We start from the raw sequence: 12,883 nt of genomic DNA, 5'->3' as shown, positions 1-12,883 counted from the left end.
GCATGACATCAAAGATAGAAACTATAAAGGAAAATATTTATAGGTTTATATAGATAAAAATTTTAAACTCTGTATGGCAAGATATTACTATAAGACATGGGAAGAAGTTGTTTTCAACTTAACTGTCAGACAAGGGTCAACATTTTTAATATATAAAAAGCTCTTACAAATCAATAAGAACAAGACAAGGCTTCAACAGAAAATTAGATGAAGGACATGAACAGACATTTCACACAAAAAAGAAATGAAAATTTCCGATTAACCTGTGAAAAAAGTTAAGCTTCACTAATAATTTATATAAATGCAAATTAAAACATAAGTGAGATAGCATTTTTGTGAATTGGATTAACAAAGATGAAAGATGGTCAGTGTGGCTGGAGAGTAGAGTAAGGTGAGAGAGGACTGAATCAAGATGAGCCTGGAGAGATAGACTTGGGCCAGTTCATGGCTATGTAAACCATGGTAAGGATTCTGCGTTTTATCTCTGGAAAAAAGGGACGTCTTTGAAGAGTTTTAATCAAGAGAATTACATGATCAGGTAGATATTTTGAAAAGCTCACTTTAGTAAGGTGTGGTGAATATAGAGTATGCAGAAAGACCAGTTACGTATCTATCTATATCTATATCTATATGTCTACATACTTAGATGATCTGTTTGTGTTGGAAAATATCTGGAAGGAGATACAGTTAATTTTAACATTTTAACAGTGGTTGTTTTGGGTGATGACACATCTAGTGATTTACATTTTTTCTTTTTCCATATTTTCCAATTTTTCTGCAAAGATTATGTACTACTAACTTTTTTATTTTTACATCAGGGATGTGTGGAGATGAAAAAGAATAGGATTTAGAATAGGAAGACCCTGGCTTAAGACCTAGTTTTCTCATTTACCCTTTGTGTTGCTGTCGAACAGGATACCCAGTTCCTCTGAACCCCCCTCTTTGATAAAAAGTCCCTGTGAGTAAAAGTAAAAATAAAAATAAAAATAAAAATAAAATAAGGTTTTCCCACTTGAACATGGTGATGATAATAAATGCTTACCTTACAGAGTTTTCATATAGATTGTATTCAATTGCACAACATAATTAGAAAGTATTGTATAAACTACAAACTATATAAATGTTAGCTGAGATGATGAAGGTTAGTTTTGTCCACAGTTATATAACACATGGTTGAGATATCTAAACAGAGATGTATGTTAAGATATCTGTGTAATTTATTTCAAGGACTAAATGAGGTACCACTGCACCTTTCTGACTAAATGTGCAAAGGAATTATTTTGAGTGTGTACATTTTGACCAGGATTTATTGGATGCTTGGGGAGAAGTAGGTAACATCAAGATTATAACAAATTTTCGGAGGTTTCAAAAACGATTATTTGTCATTGTAGCAAATATTCTTAAGGAAGCTTCCATTTCTGAGAGGGTACTACCCGGTCTTTAGAATACGCTTTTTGAACAAATAAAATTATCAGATAAAATTATTAAGTAGTCTGGACAGTGGAGAATATAGAATTTGGATAGAGTCGCCAGATAAAATTCAGGATACCCAGTTAAATTTTATTTTATTTTATTTTATTTTATTTATTTATTTATTTATTTATTTTTTGCGGTACGCGGGCCTCTCACTGTTGTGGCCTCTCCCGTTACGGAGCACAGGCTCCGGACGCGCAGGCTCAGTGGCCATGGCTCACGGGCCTAGCTGCTCCACGGCATGTGGGATCTTCCCGGACCAGGGCACGAACCCGTGTCCCCTGCATTGGCAGGCGGACTCTCAACCACTGCACCACCAGGGAAGCCCCCCCAGTTAAATTTTAATTTCAGATAAACAACCAATCCTGTTTTAGTCTAAGTATATTCCAAATGTTGTATGGGACGTACTTACACTAAAACAGGATTGGCTGTTTATCTGAAATTAAAATTCAACTGGGTGTCTTGTGGTTTTTTTTTTTGGCTAAATGTGGCAACTCTAAATATGGAGAACCTGCAACAATTGTTTTGGGGTCAATGGATGGGGGGTGTGTGTTGATGGGGATGGCGCATGAATGAGGGGGGTCTTTATACTTGGGGGTGCTGGGGCAGCACATCCTGAAAGTCCCCTATTCCAACGTTTGGATGAGTAATTATGAGCACCCAGAGTTGAGAATAAATGAATATTTTATGAAGATGGTGTTTGAATTGGGTCCTGGAGGATGGTGGATTTCCCAGGAATATTACTCACACACAGAACATACTACGTTGCACATAGTGTCTTCCCACTCCACTTGCTGTCCCCACAGTTCTTGTTTAATGGTTTTTCTCAAGTCACTCACGCACACTGACTCACAGCTGCCTCAGACCCTCCCTCCTTCAAGCTGGCGTCTGATTCAGCAGTGGTGGCTGAGTCCACAGGCCAACAACTTGGGTGCTTTCGGGCTGAAGGAGAAGAAGCTGGGCCGGGAGGAGCCAGGCTGAGTCAGTGCTTTCTGGGAGTAAAGTCTCCCCTTAGAAAGGTGAATGAACTGTCCTCACCCTGGTCCACAGTCACATTTTCCTGGTCTATGGGTGGAGAGCACATCCTCCACACCACCCGCCTCCGCTGTTGTCCCAGGATGGGTTGTTCCTGGTTGTTGAGTAGCAAGACCAAGACCAGAGAGGCTCACTTGCTTTTCAATGAAAAAGCTCATCGATACAAACATTTAGAGCTAGGTTTGTATCTAAGAAATGTCTGGAAAGACACTGCCAACTTAAAGCTAGTTACCCCAGGGGAGAACAGGATTGGGGTGTCAGAGCAGGGGCACCTTTGTACTTTTTACACTTCTGTATAAAAACACTTTGGCAGGTAGGGCTTCCCTGGTGGTGCAGTGGTTGAGAGTCCGCCTGCCGATGCAGGGGACGCAGGTTTGTGCCCCGGTCCGGGAAGGTCCCACATGCCGCGGAGCGGCTGGACCCGTGAGCCATGGCCACTGAGCCTGCGCGTCCGGAGCCTGCGCTCCGCAACGGGATAGGCCACGACAGTGAGAGGCCCGTGTACAGCAAAAAAAACAAAAAAAACAAAAAAAAAACCACTTTGGCAGGGGCTTCCCTGGTGGCTAAGTGGTTAAGAATCCGCCTGCCAATGCAGGGGACACGGGTTCGAGCCCTGGTCCGGGAAGATCCCACATGCTGCGGAGCAACTAAGCCCGTGCACCACAACTACTGAGCCTGAGTGCCACAACTACTGAAGCCCGTTCGCCTAGAGCCCGTGCTCTGCAACAAGAGAAGCCACCGCAATGAGAAGCCTGTGCACCCCAATGAAGAGCAGCCCCTGCTCGCCGCAGCTAGAGAAAGCCCGTGTGTAGCAATGAAGACCCAACACAGCCAAAAATAAAATAAATAAAACAAAAAAACACTGTGGCAAAGAGAGTGTCCCAACTTGTTAAGAGACTGGTACCAAAGCAGTAACACTGGAGACGAAATTTTAAACTAAAACCCACTCTCCGACACAAGTATTTTCTTTCATTTTGAAATACTGCTTCTCCCAGGGACACACACAGCACAGCTGCAGTCACTGGATGTGTCCTGGTTTGTATTCTCCTATGCTGCTTAACATTGTGTCATAGCTGTTTCTCTGCCTTGCTAAAAATTCTAAGTATCACTCTTCAGGGTAGAAGGATGGACTTTGAGCTACCAGTGACTTGCAGCTTGAACTTATCTTCCCTGGGTACTGACCTGACCAGCAGAGGAAGAGCGGGGGTGGAGGTGGTGTGCTCTTTTTTTCATCTGGAAAATGAGACACTGGAAGTAGGTTCTCTCTGGGGTCCCCTCCAGGCATCATTTATCAGCGTCATGAAGCACATCATACATAATGATCATTTAGACATAATTCTTTGTAAATCTTTATTTAATCCACCAGCCTTCCTGTTTTAAGATCACTTGGTGTAACGCAGCTCATTTATCCTCATGATAGCTACATGGTGGTAGATACAATTTTCCCTTTCATAGATGGAGAAACTGAGTCCAGAGGTGTGGGGTGATTTACCACAGCCTTGGCCTCTTATCAGGGCAGCCCTGGGGTTGGCTTCCCCGTGTTACGGGTGATGGATTGCAGATATCTCCGTGGAGCAGAAAATATGGGAAGGCTTAGGTATGATTATTAAATAGATCCATCATCTCCCTGCCACCCTCCCTTTTTTTTTCCTCGTTGGATTCCAAGTCACTAATTCTCTGTGGCATTTCTTTGGGACATATTCATGAATGGGCCCTTGGAACACACACACACACACACACATGATAATTTGGTCGCACCTACAAGGCAGATAAAGCTGAAGGGAACCTGCAAAAGAATCTGTAGATAAAAAGTCTGGTATCTGGGCAGGTAACACCCAATTACAACAGAGCTGTGTTGACTTACACTTTTCCTTATCAGGGGAATCAGGGATTCGTGTAAATCAGAAAAGGATTTGATGGATGCTACTTCATTGGGGTTTCCAGCCAAAGGACAGGTCTGGTTAAACAAAATATATATTCTCCTTATCTACAGTGGCAACTCTCATGCAACTCCCGGCCTCCCTTCCACTCCTCCAAGCCTTATAAAGACCAGGTCCTTATCTAGAGTTTGTAAGAGCCTAATGTCTAGCAGGGTCTGTACTAAAATCACTCTGACAATGCCCCAACTCTGGCCCAGCCCAAGCCATTTGGACAGACAGACGATCTTTTCTTATCTCCAATTGTCTAGGCAATAAATGTCTTTTTCTTGAGATGTGTGTTTAGACTACCCCAGGGGAGAGGACAGGTACCATCTCGCTTGATGGGAGAAGTCTTGTAGATTTGAGGGACTTAAAAACTGGTCCCAAATAGATAGCTCATGGGAAGCAGCCGCATAGCACAGGGAGATCAGCTCGGTGCTTTGTGACCACCTAGAGGGGTGGGATAGGGAGGGTGGGAGGGAGACGCAAGAGGGAGGGGATATGGGGATATATGTATACATAGAGCTGATTCACTTTGTTATACAGCAGAAACTAACCCACCATTGTAAAGCAATCATACTCCAATAAAGATGTTTTTTAAAAAAAAGCAAACAACTGGCCCCCTTGCTCCGTGAGGTTCAAGGGCCCTGGTGGGAAAGAACAGACTGGAAGGGGGAAGCGGCTGGGTCACGTGGGCAGCGAACTTGTGCAGAAAAGAGAACACCCGCAACAGCCACGGGAGACGGAGCCTCGGGTGAGCAGGGAGTCTGATTCTGGTAATAAAGAAATAGAAATGAGGACTGAGGCAGAGAGGCGAAGAGGATCGGAGGAGGGAGAGGGGCTGCAATTAGACATGAAGAGGTGGCTGAGATGTTGGTGGCCTCTCAAGACGCTGGTGTCAGGCAGGTGGCAGCTGGCGGTACTGAGTGGACGGCGGGAGGTGGGGTCAGAGACCTGGGCGGGGCTCCCGCTTGCTGCGAGGCCCCTCCCCGGCTTCACAGCTGGTCCTTGGCGAGCGTGCCCAGGGGTGCAGGAGGGCAGCAACAGCGCATGCTCTGCCGGATTTCGAGTTCATGGCCCCGGAACTCACGCGGGGTGAGCAGGGAGTCTAATCTCACGCTTCAAACACGCCAATGAAACAGACGCCTCACTCCTCCAGGATAGACCGTTTCAGAATTGCACAGGCCTGCCCGCATCTTCCCTCCAGCTATTTAACCTAAATTTATTTTCCTTCCTTAGTTCTGATATGCATTTGCCTAATGATGAGTGATGTGGAGCTACTTTCATATACTTATTGGCCCTTTGTGTGTCTTCTCTGGAGAAATGTGTACTCAAGTCCTTTGCTCATTTTTAATGGGGTTGCTTGGTTTTGTTGTTGTTGTTGAGTTGTAGGAGTTCTTGATAGAGTCTGGGTGTTAGCCCCTAATCCGAAATAGAATTTGCACATATTTCCTGCCATTCTGTAGCATGCCCTTTCACTCTGTTGACTGTGTCTTTTTTTCTTTTTGGCTGCGCTGTGTGGCTTGCGGGATCTCAGTTTCCCGAACAGGGATTGAACCCACCACACGGAAGTGAAAGCCTGGAATCCCAGTCTTTAGATGCACCTAGGTTTGCTGTCATCCAGCTGATTTTTTTTCTTTTGTTGCCTGTGCTTTAGTGTCGCCCTGTCTTAGTTTTAACTCATTCTTGTTGGTCTGTAAGGCAACCAGGGCTTGGAACATTAGCCCAGCTTGGAGAGAGGCCTTCTGTCATGTATCTTTGTGACGTTTACTGCCGTGTACACTCAGGGTCCAGATGGCGACAACCTCAACGGCCTAGGACCATCGTCTCTCAGCAGTCATGGGCAAAATTTGAGGCTCATTCTTGGTGTTTGTTTCTTCCGGAAGCTCAGCCAGCCCAGCCTTATCTCAATGGTGCGCTGTCGTCTTTCTTTCCCAGGTTGCAAGTTTCTACATTGTGTGCCCTGCTGCTTTCCTGAGAGGTACACGTGCAGAGACCACTCGTGTGGACAGCTTCAGGGTCCTTATGGCGTCAACTGGACAGACTGTGAGACTTGGGCTGGTCTTGGAGAGCCAGGGACATGGGATTTCCATGAATGCGGGGCTCCAGACAGAGGGACGAGCCCAGCATTTTAGCCCTGTCCTCTCCCCAGCCCCACATCCCCTGGTGTGTATGCGTGTGAGTGTGTGTGCATGCGTGTGCGTGTGTGCATGCATGTGTGTGTGTAGAGAGAGACTGAGATTGATTATGACTACTTAGCCTCTTCCCCCATGGAGGAAGCAGACCCCACTCTGTTCATATTTGGGTTAGAACCTGCCTTTTCCCTTCAAGGCTGATCTGGTTTAAGATTCTCCTAACTTGCTCTCTAAGGAGACCATTCTGTTCTACTTCAGATACCAACTTGTAATTCATTTTAGTTTTATTGTGAAAAGTTCCATTTTAACCATGAAATTAATTCAGGCTCACTGGATACATCTTGGAAAATATAAACATATGCAAAGAAGGAAACAGGAGCCCCACCCCCATAAAACAGATGCAGCCTCACATTACCTTCCGACGTATTTCTCTCCAGGCTTGACAGGGGGAGAGGGGGCTGGTATGTAGACAGATAGTTAAGTAGACGGAGAAACAGAGCTACGCATATGTAGACGTATGTTTTCATGGTTGGTCTCATCCTGTATTTCGTTCCTTCTGTCTCCCTGGACCTCCGACACCCCTACCCACCCACTCTGTCTCAGCTTCTTCTGTCGCCGAGGAAACCGAAGCCCCCCTGTGCTCCCAGCCCGGTATCTGTTGCTTCCTTCCTGCCTGGGCATGGCCACGCTGTCCTTGCTCTTATATGAGGCCACTCCCTCCTCGCCCTGGGGCCTGGACCCCATTTTTTCCTGGTGCTCAAGGACGTGGCTTTAGCAAACCTCCCCTCTCCCGTTAGACTCACCAGTTCTTCCTCTCCTGGATCACTCCCACCACCATCAGGCACACTATGATAGCCCCCTTCTTTAACTTCTCCCTTGCTTAAGTGCACATTTCCCTGAAAGAAGGGAAGACCGTACCCATTCTTGGAAGGAGGAGCAGGTACTCAGCTGTGAGATACTTATACTGAGGTCATGGAGGCAGTTCTGGAAAGGGCAGCTGGGGTCAGAGTGCTCAGGGCTTCGAGTGCTTCATTCTGTGTGAGACAGGGAATCATTCAGGGTTTCTGGCTCCCGGTGTTGCCCGGCTGAGGTTACCCTGGCAGCACTGAGGAGGCGTGGGGTGAGCTGCTGCGGGGGGGGGGGCGGTCAGCGTCCCAGACCAGATGGGAGAGGACGACAGCAGTGCGTCTGAGTGTCTATGAAAAGGGGGTTCCCTCACTTTTTTACAAAGGAGCCAGAGAGTAAGGTGAAAAGGCAGGCGGCTTCCACAAGGCAGAGGTGAGAAGTTGTTCTGGAAGGGAGGCTTCTGCCGCAGAGAGAAGTGATGACGTTTGTCACCTGGGTCTTCCAGAGAGTCGACCAGGATAACTGATGGGGGCACGAGAGGTCCAAGGCTCCCTGGGGACCAGGGCAGGCTGGCCCTGCCTCTCCCCCTGCAGCCCCCTGGGGCGGGTGGTCCACCCTGCCCCTAGGCTTGGGACAAGATAAGGAGGATGCTTACGGGGAAGATCCCTTGGTTTTATTCTCCACCAGTTACTAATAAGGTGAGAGAGGCCCCGTAGAGCAGATTTCTTGGGAAAGCAGGAAAAGGGGAGGACCTCATCAGTCTGGGATCCGGGAAGGAAAATGGGGTGGTGGTGAAGCCTACGGTGTGGGGGGAAGGGAGCAGCTCTGGACAGTTGCGGGTAACAAGGCAGTGGGGAGTCGGAACGTGGGAGATGGGATGAGAGGAGAGATGTAGAGGCGTCCTGCGGGCGACTTCGCTTGGGGCGGAAGGCTTTTTGGAGGGAGACAGGTCGGGGCTCGGAGGGAAGCCTGGCGAGCTCCACAAGGCCTCCTAGACTCCTCTCCTTATTGAGGTGAAAGATGCCATTTTTACTTCTGAACTGGGACAGGAGGGCCCTCCAATCTCCTCCCTGTAAAGGGAGCGCCAACGGCCAATTGGTTATTTATTTCTCTCTAATCCTGTCGTTTTATGGGGCCTTAAACGAGGGCAGCGGGGAATTAATGAAAAAGGTGTAGCCAAGACAAATAGCAGAGTCCTTGCCCATGTGGCACTGGCGGTCTAAAGGTGTGGGTGATGCAATCCTGGGTCTCTGCTCCTGGGAGTGTGGGGTGGAGCTGCCTGGGGAGTCTGGGCAGCCGGGGTGGGGCGGTAAGTGGGAGGGATGAGTGACCTTGACCCCCAAGGAGTGACTGATGGAGAGTCTGTCCTCGGAGCAGTGAGGTGGGCCAGATGGTGGGGCAGCTGGAGTGAGGCAGTGTGGGGAGGGTCCCAGGGGTCGTCTTCAGTTTGGAGAATTCCAGGAAGGGGTTTGTAGTTGAGTGGATGGCGCAAGTGGGCAGAAGACTAGAATAAGGTGGGCAAGTGCCCCGCTCTACAGGAAGCAACCAAAAGCCTCCAGCTCCAGGAGGCGGTTGCTGATTCAGGATGCCTGCCCCAGGGAACACGCCCTCCCCCGTGTGGCTGGGAATGCATTTAATCCTGATGAGATTAAGGGGCCTGTGCAGCTCTTACCAGGGAAGAATCCTCTAAAACCAGTTAGTGAAAAGTAATCCGGACACCTGGGGGCTTTTGCGAGGTCTGGAAGTGTGCAGAAGTGAAGAGGAGCGCTGCTCTCTGACAGGCTCTGCTGAAGGTGTGGTCCGCGGGGAGAGGCCAGCGTGGGTTTCTGGGTGCTTATCTAGTGCAGGCCGAAGGGCGTGGAGCCCCTCAGCAGAGCGGGTGATTCACCAGGCCACAGCACTTTGTGCAAAGGATTCTTAAAATTCCTAAATTCCACCTTGAGGTCGTTATGGTACGTGAAATAAGCCAGCCACAAAGGGACGAATGCTGCATGATTCCACTTATAGGAGGTCCTAGAGTAGTCAGATACACACCGACAGAAAGTAGAAGGGTGGGTGCCAGGGGCTGGGGGAGGGGGAGGGGGAATTAAGGGTTAATGGGGATGGAGTTTCAGTTCGGACAAATGACAAAGTCCTGGAGATGGATGGTGGTGATGGTAGCACAGCAGTGTGTGTGTACTTGATGCCACTGAGCTGTGCACTTGAAAATAGTTAAGATGGGACATCTTATGTGTGTTTTACCACAACAAAAAATGCATTAAAAAGCCTGATTTCACTTTGCATGGACTCTCTGCGTATCAGTCTGGCTCTGGCCTTGATTTGACTTCCTGAGCCAGGAGATGGTCGCTGATTGGGAGCCAGGCATCCTGTCACCATCTGGTCATAATAAGTGGATAAACATTACCCTGTTTTCAAGTCAGTCTTCTCTGAGCAGAGGCCAGACCTCCAGAGACTGCTCACTTGGGGGGGAAAGTGAATGTCCAGCCCTGAGCCTGAGGAGCAGAGGTCCAGGGGCTGAAGGCTCAGCACCTACGCCCACGTCCCCTCTTCCCGTCACAGCAGAGAGTAGCTCGTATTGGTTGGCAGCAAGTGGCTGTTTGGAAGAAGCATAATTTTGGGGGGCGGATACATCTGGGCTTGCCTCACCATCATTAATGAGCAAGCTGCTAACTCCTTGTAAGCCTCGGCTTCCTAATCTGTAAAATGGGCTAATACTACATATCCCTCAGGAGTGTGAGAGTTCTATGATATAGAATATATAAAACACTGAGCATGGTGTTTGCACAGAGTAGCTATTCAACAGCTGCTGTTACTTTCCCTAGCCTCCCACCATCTCTGCTTTTTTTTTTTCCCCCAGTGTTATGTGTCAGTGCATTCAGGCTGCTATAACAGAATATCATAGACTGGGGGGCGGGGTGGGTGGTGCTTAAACACCAGACATTTATTTCTCACAGTTCTGGAGGCTGGGATGTCCAAGATCAAGGTGCCAGCAGACTCGGTGTCTGTTGAGAGCCAGCTTCCTCGTAGATGGCTGTGTCCTCATAGGACTGAAGGGTTAGGAAGTTCTGTGGTGTCTCCTTTATAAGGGCACTAATCCCTTTCATGAGGGCTCTATCCTCATGACCTAATCACCTCCCAAAGGCCCCAACTCCAAATACTACCACTTTGGGGGTTAGGATTTTTAACATATGAATTTGGAGGGGACACAAACTTTCAGACCATAGCAGTATAACTTAAGAAATACACAGAAAGCTCTTTTCTCTCCTTTAATATTTGTAAGAAGAGGGCAGACATTCTTCTGCCATGGAGTTTTTGAGAGAGGGCAAGGACATAAAATCTTCTGAAGGTCCTTTAATCTTAAAATGCTGGTTCTCACCAGGGCGGCCCTTTTATGTGTGGCGGCCTCTTTGGGACTGTCTTTTTCTGATTAAGCTTAGGGATATCTCTGTAAAAACTCCACATTCCACCAATGAACGGAGAGGTTTTTTTACCCAATCAGCGACAGAGGTGAAGACCTCTTAATAGCCCTTAGCTCACAGCCAGCCCTTTCCAGAGTTGAGGCCCAGGGTCAGTGGCCATCGGGACGCCCACATACAGGTCAAAGTAACCTCCTTCCAGATCCGGACCAGAGCCAAACAAGATGAGGCAGGAAGCATTAAGTCATCTGGATTTTATTTTATATTAAGTAAAACATTGAGCACAAGGAACCGTACAGAAATTGGGAGTTCTGGAGGAAAAATACATTGAAAGAGTGAATATTTCCACTTTTCACTGGCAGTAAGTGGAGAGAGGGCGAGAGCTGTAGTGAGGTAAAAAGAGCTGAGAAAACAGAAAGTAACAAGCGTGGAGAGGATGTGGAGAAATTGGAACCCTTGTGCACTGCTGGTGGGAATGTGAGATGGGGAAGCCGCTGTGGCGAACAGTACGGCGGTTCTTCAAAAAATTAAACATAGAATTGCCAGATAATCCAGCCTTTCCTCTTTTGAGTATAAACCCAAAATAATTGAAAACAAGATTCTGAAAAAATATTTTGACATCCATGTTCATGGCAGCTTTATTCACAGAAGCCAAACGGTGGAAAAAACTCAAGTGTCCATCAGTGGATGAATGGATAAACCAAAGGTGGTCCATCCATACAATGGAATACGTTTTGGCCTTCAAAAGGAAGGAAATGCTGACACAGGCTACAACATGGATGAGCCTTGGGGACATTATGGTAAGTGAGGAATCCAGTCACAAAGGACCAATACTGTAGATTCCACTTACATGAGGTACCCAGAGAGGTCAAACTCATAGAGACAGAAAGTAGAATGGAGGTTGCCAGGGGCTGAGAGGAGGGGAGATGGAGAGTTAGTGTTTAATGGATACAGAGTTTCCGTTTCAGTTACTGTAGTTAATTTTTTTTTTTTTTTTTTTTTGCGGTACGCGGGCCTCTCACTGTTGTGGCCTCTCCCGTTGCGGAGCACAGGCTCCGGACGCGCAGGCTCAGCGGCCATGGCTCACGGGCCCAGCCGCTCCGCGGCATGTGGGATCCTCCCGGACCGGGGCACGAACCCGCGTCCCCTGCATCGGCAGGCGGACTCTCAACCACTGCGCCACCAGGGAAGCCCTGTAGTTAATTTTTAAAAAGAGCTGAGGACACGGGTATCGGCAGAATTGACTCGGGGGGTGGGAATGACTGACAGGAGGGTCTTCTCTCAGACCCACTGGATGACGTTCTTCTTCCTTCACATCCCAAAGCACCAAAGAAGTACCACTATTGGGGGAGGTTGACCTTTGCTCAAGGCTTGGATAACAGGGAGGGGACATTCACCTCTCGGGACAACACAGCAGACACGTTTAAATGCGCTATGGGGCATATTGTCCGGGGTTCTGTGGCCACCGTGCAGGAGGATTTTGTGGTGGCAGCTGCCACGTGCAGGGCACCAGCTGCCATGCTGTCCCCTCTAACCAGACCCTCCTCCTGGTCTCACCTTCCTCCTCCCAGACTCTCTGTTTCCTCCTTGTGTGGTTGCCCAGAAACTCAAAATACCTTTCAGTTTATTACGCGCGACAAGGCAGCTCTGTGTCTGGCTGCTTGGGGAGGTGGGTAGTCAACTTCTCTTCTGAGAAGACCCAGTAAAGGCTTCTCCTGTAAACAAACGGAGAGAATGTCGTGCAGCCAGGAGAGCGCAGACGAGGGCTCAGCCACCATCACAATCTCCAGCACTTACCAGGACCTGCGGGTCGGCTCCGGGGACGAGGGCCTCCAGCGGGCTGTGGCCGTCTGGCCTTGGCTCTGCAACAGCACAGGACACAGCTCTGTCCCAAAGCCTTGGGGATGGTGTGCCCAGGCTGGAGGCTGACCCCAGAGGGAGAGCTCCACGGTCAGGTGTGCAGACTGATTTTACATTTGTTACATACTGGGTGTGGGATTCCGGGGGAGGGAAACTCTCAGGGAGGCCCACAGATCCTGGTTCTGACCCCCTCAGCTGT

This window comes from Mesoplodon bidens, assembly GCF_964165515.1.
Source record: "Mesoplodon bidens genome assembly, chromosome: 6".
In the NCBI taxonomy this organism is placed as follows: domain Eukaryota; kingdom Metazoa; phylum Chordata; class Mammalia; order Artiodactyla; family Ziphiidae; genus Mesoplodon; species Mesoplodon bidens.
Note: the sequence above shows the minus strand (reverse complement) of the source record.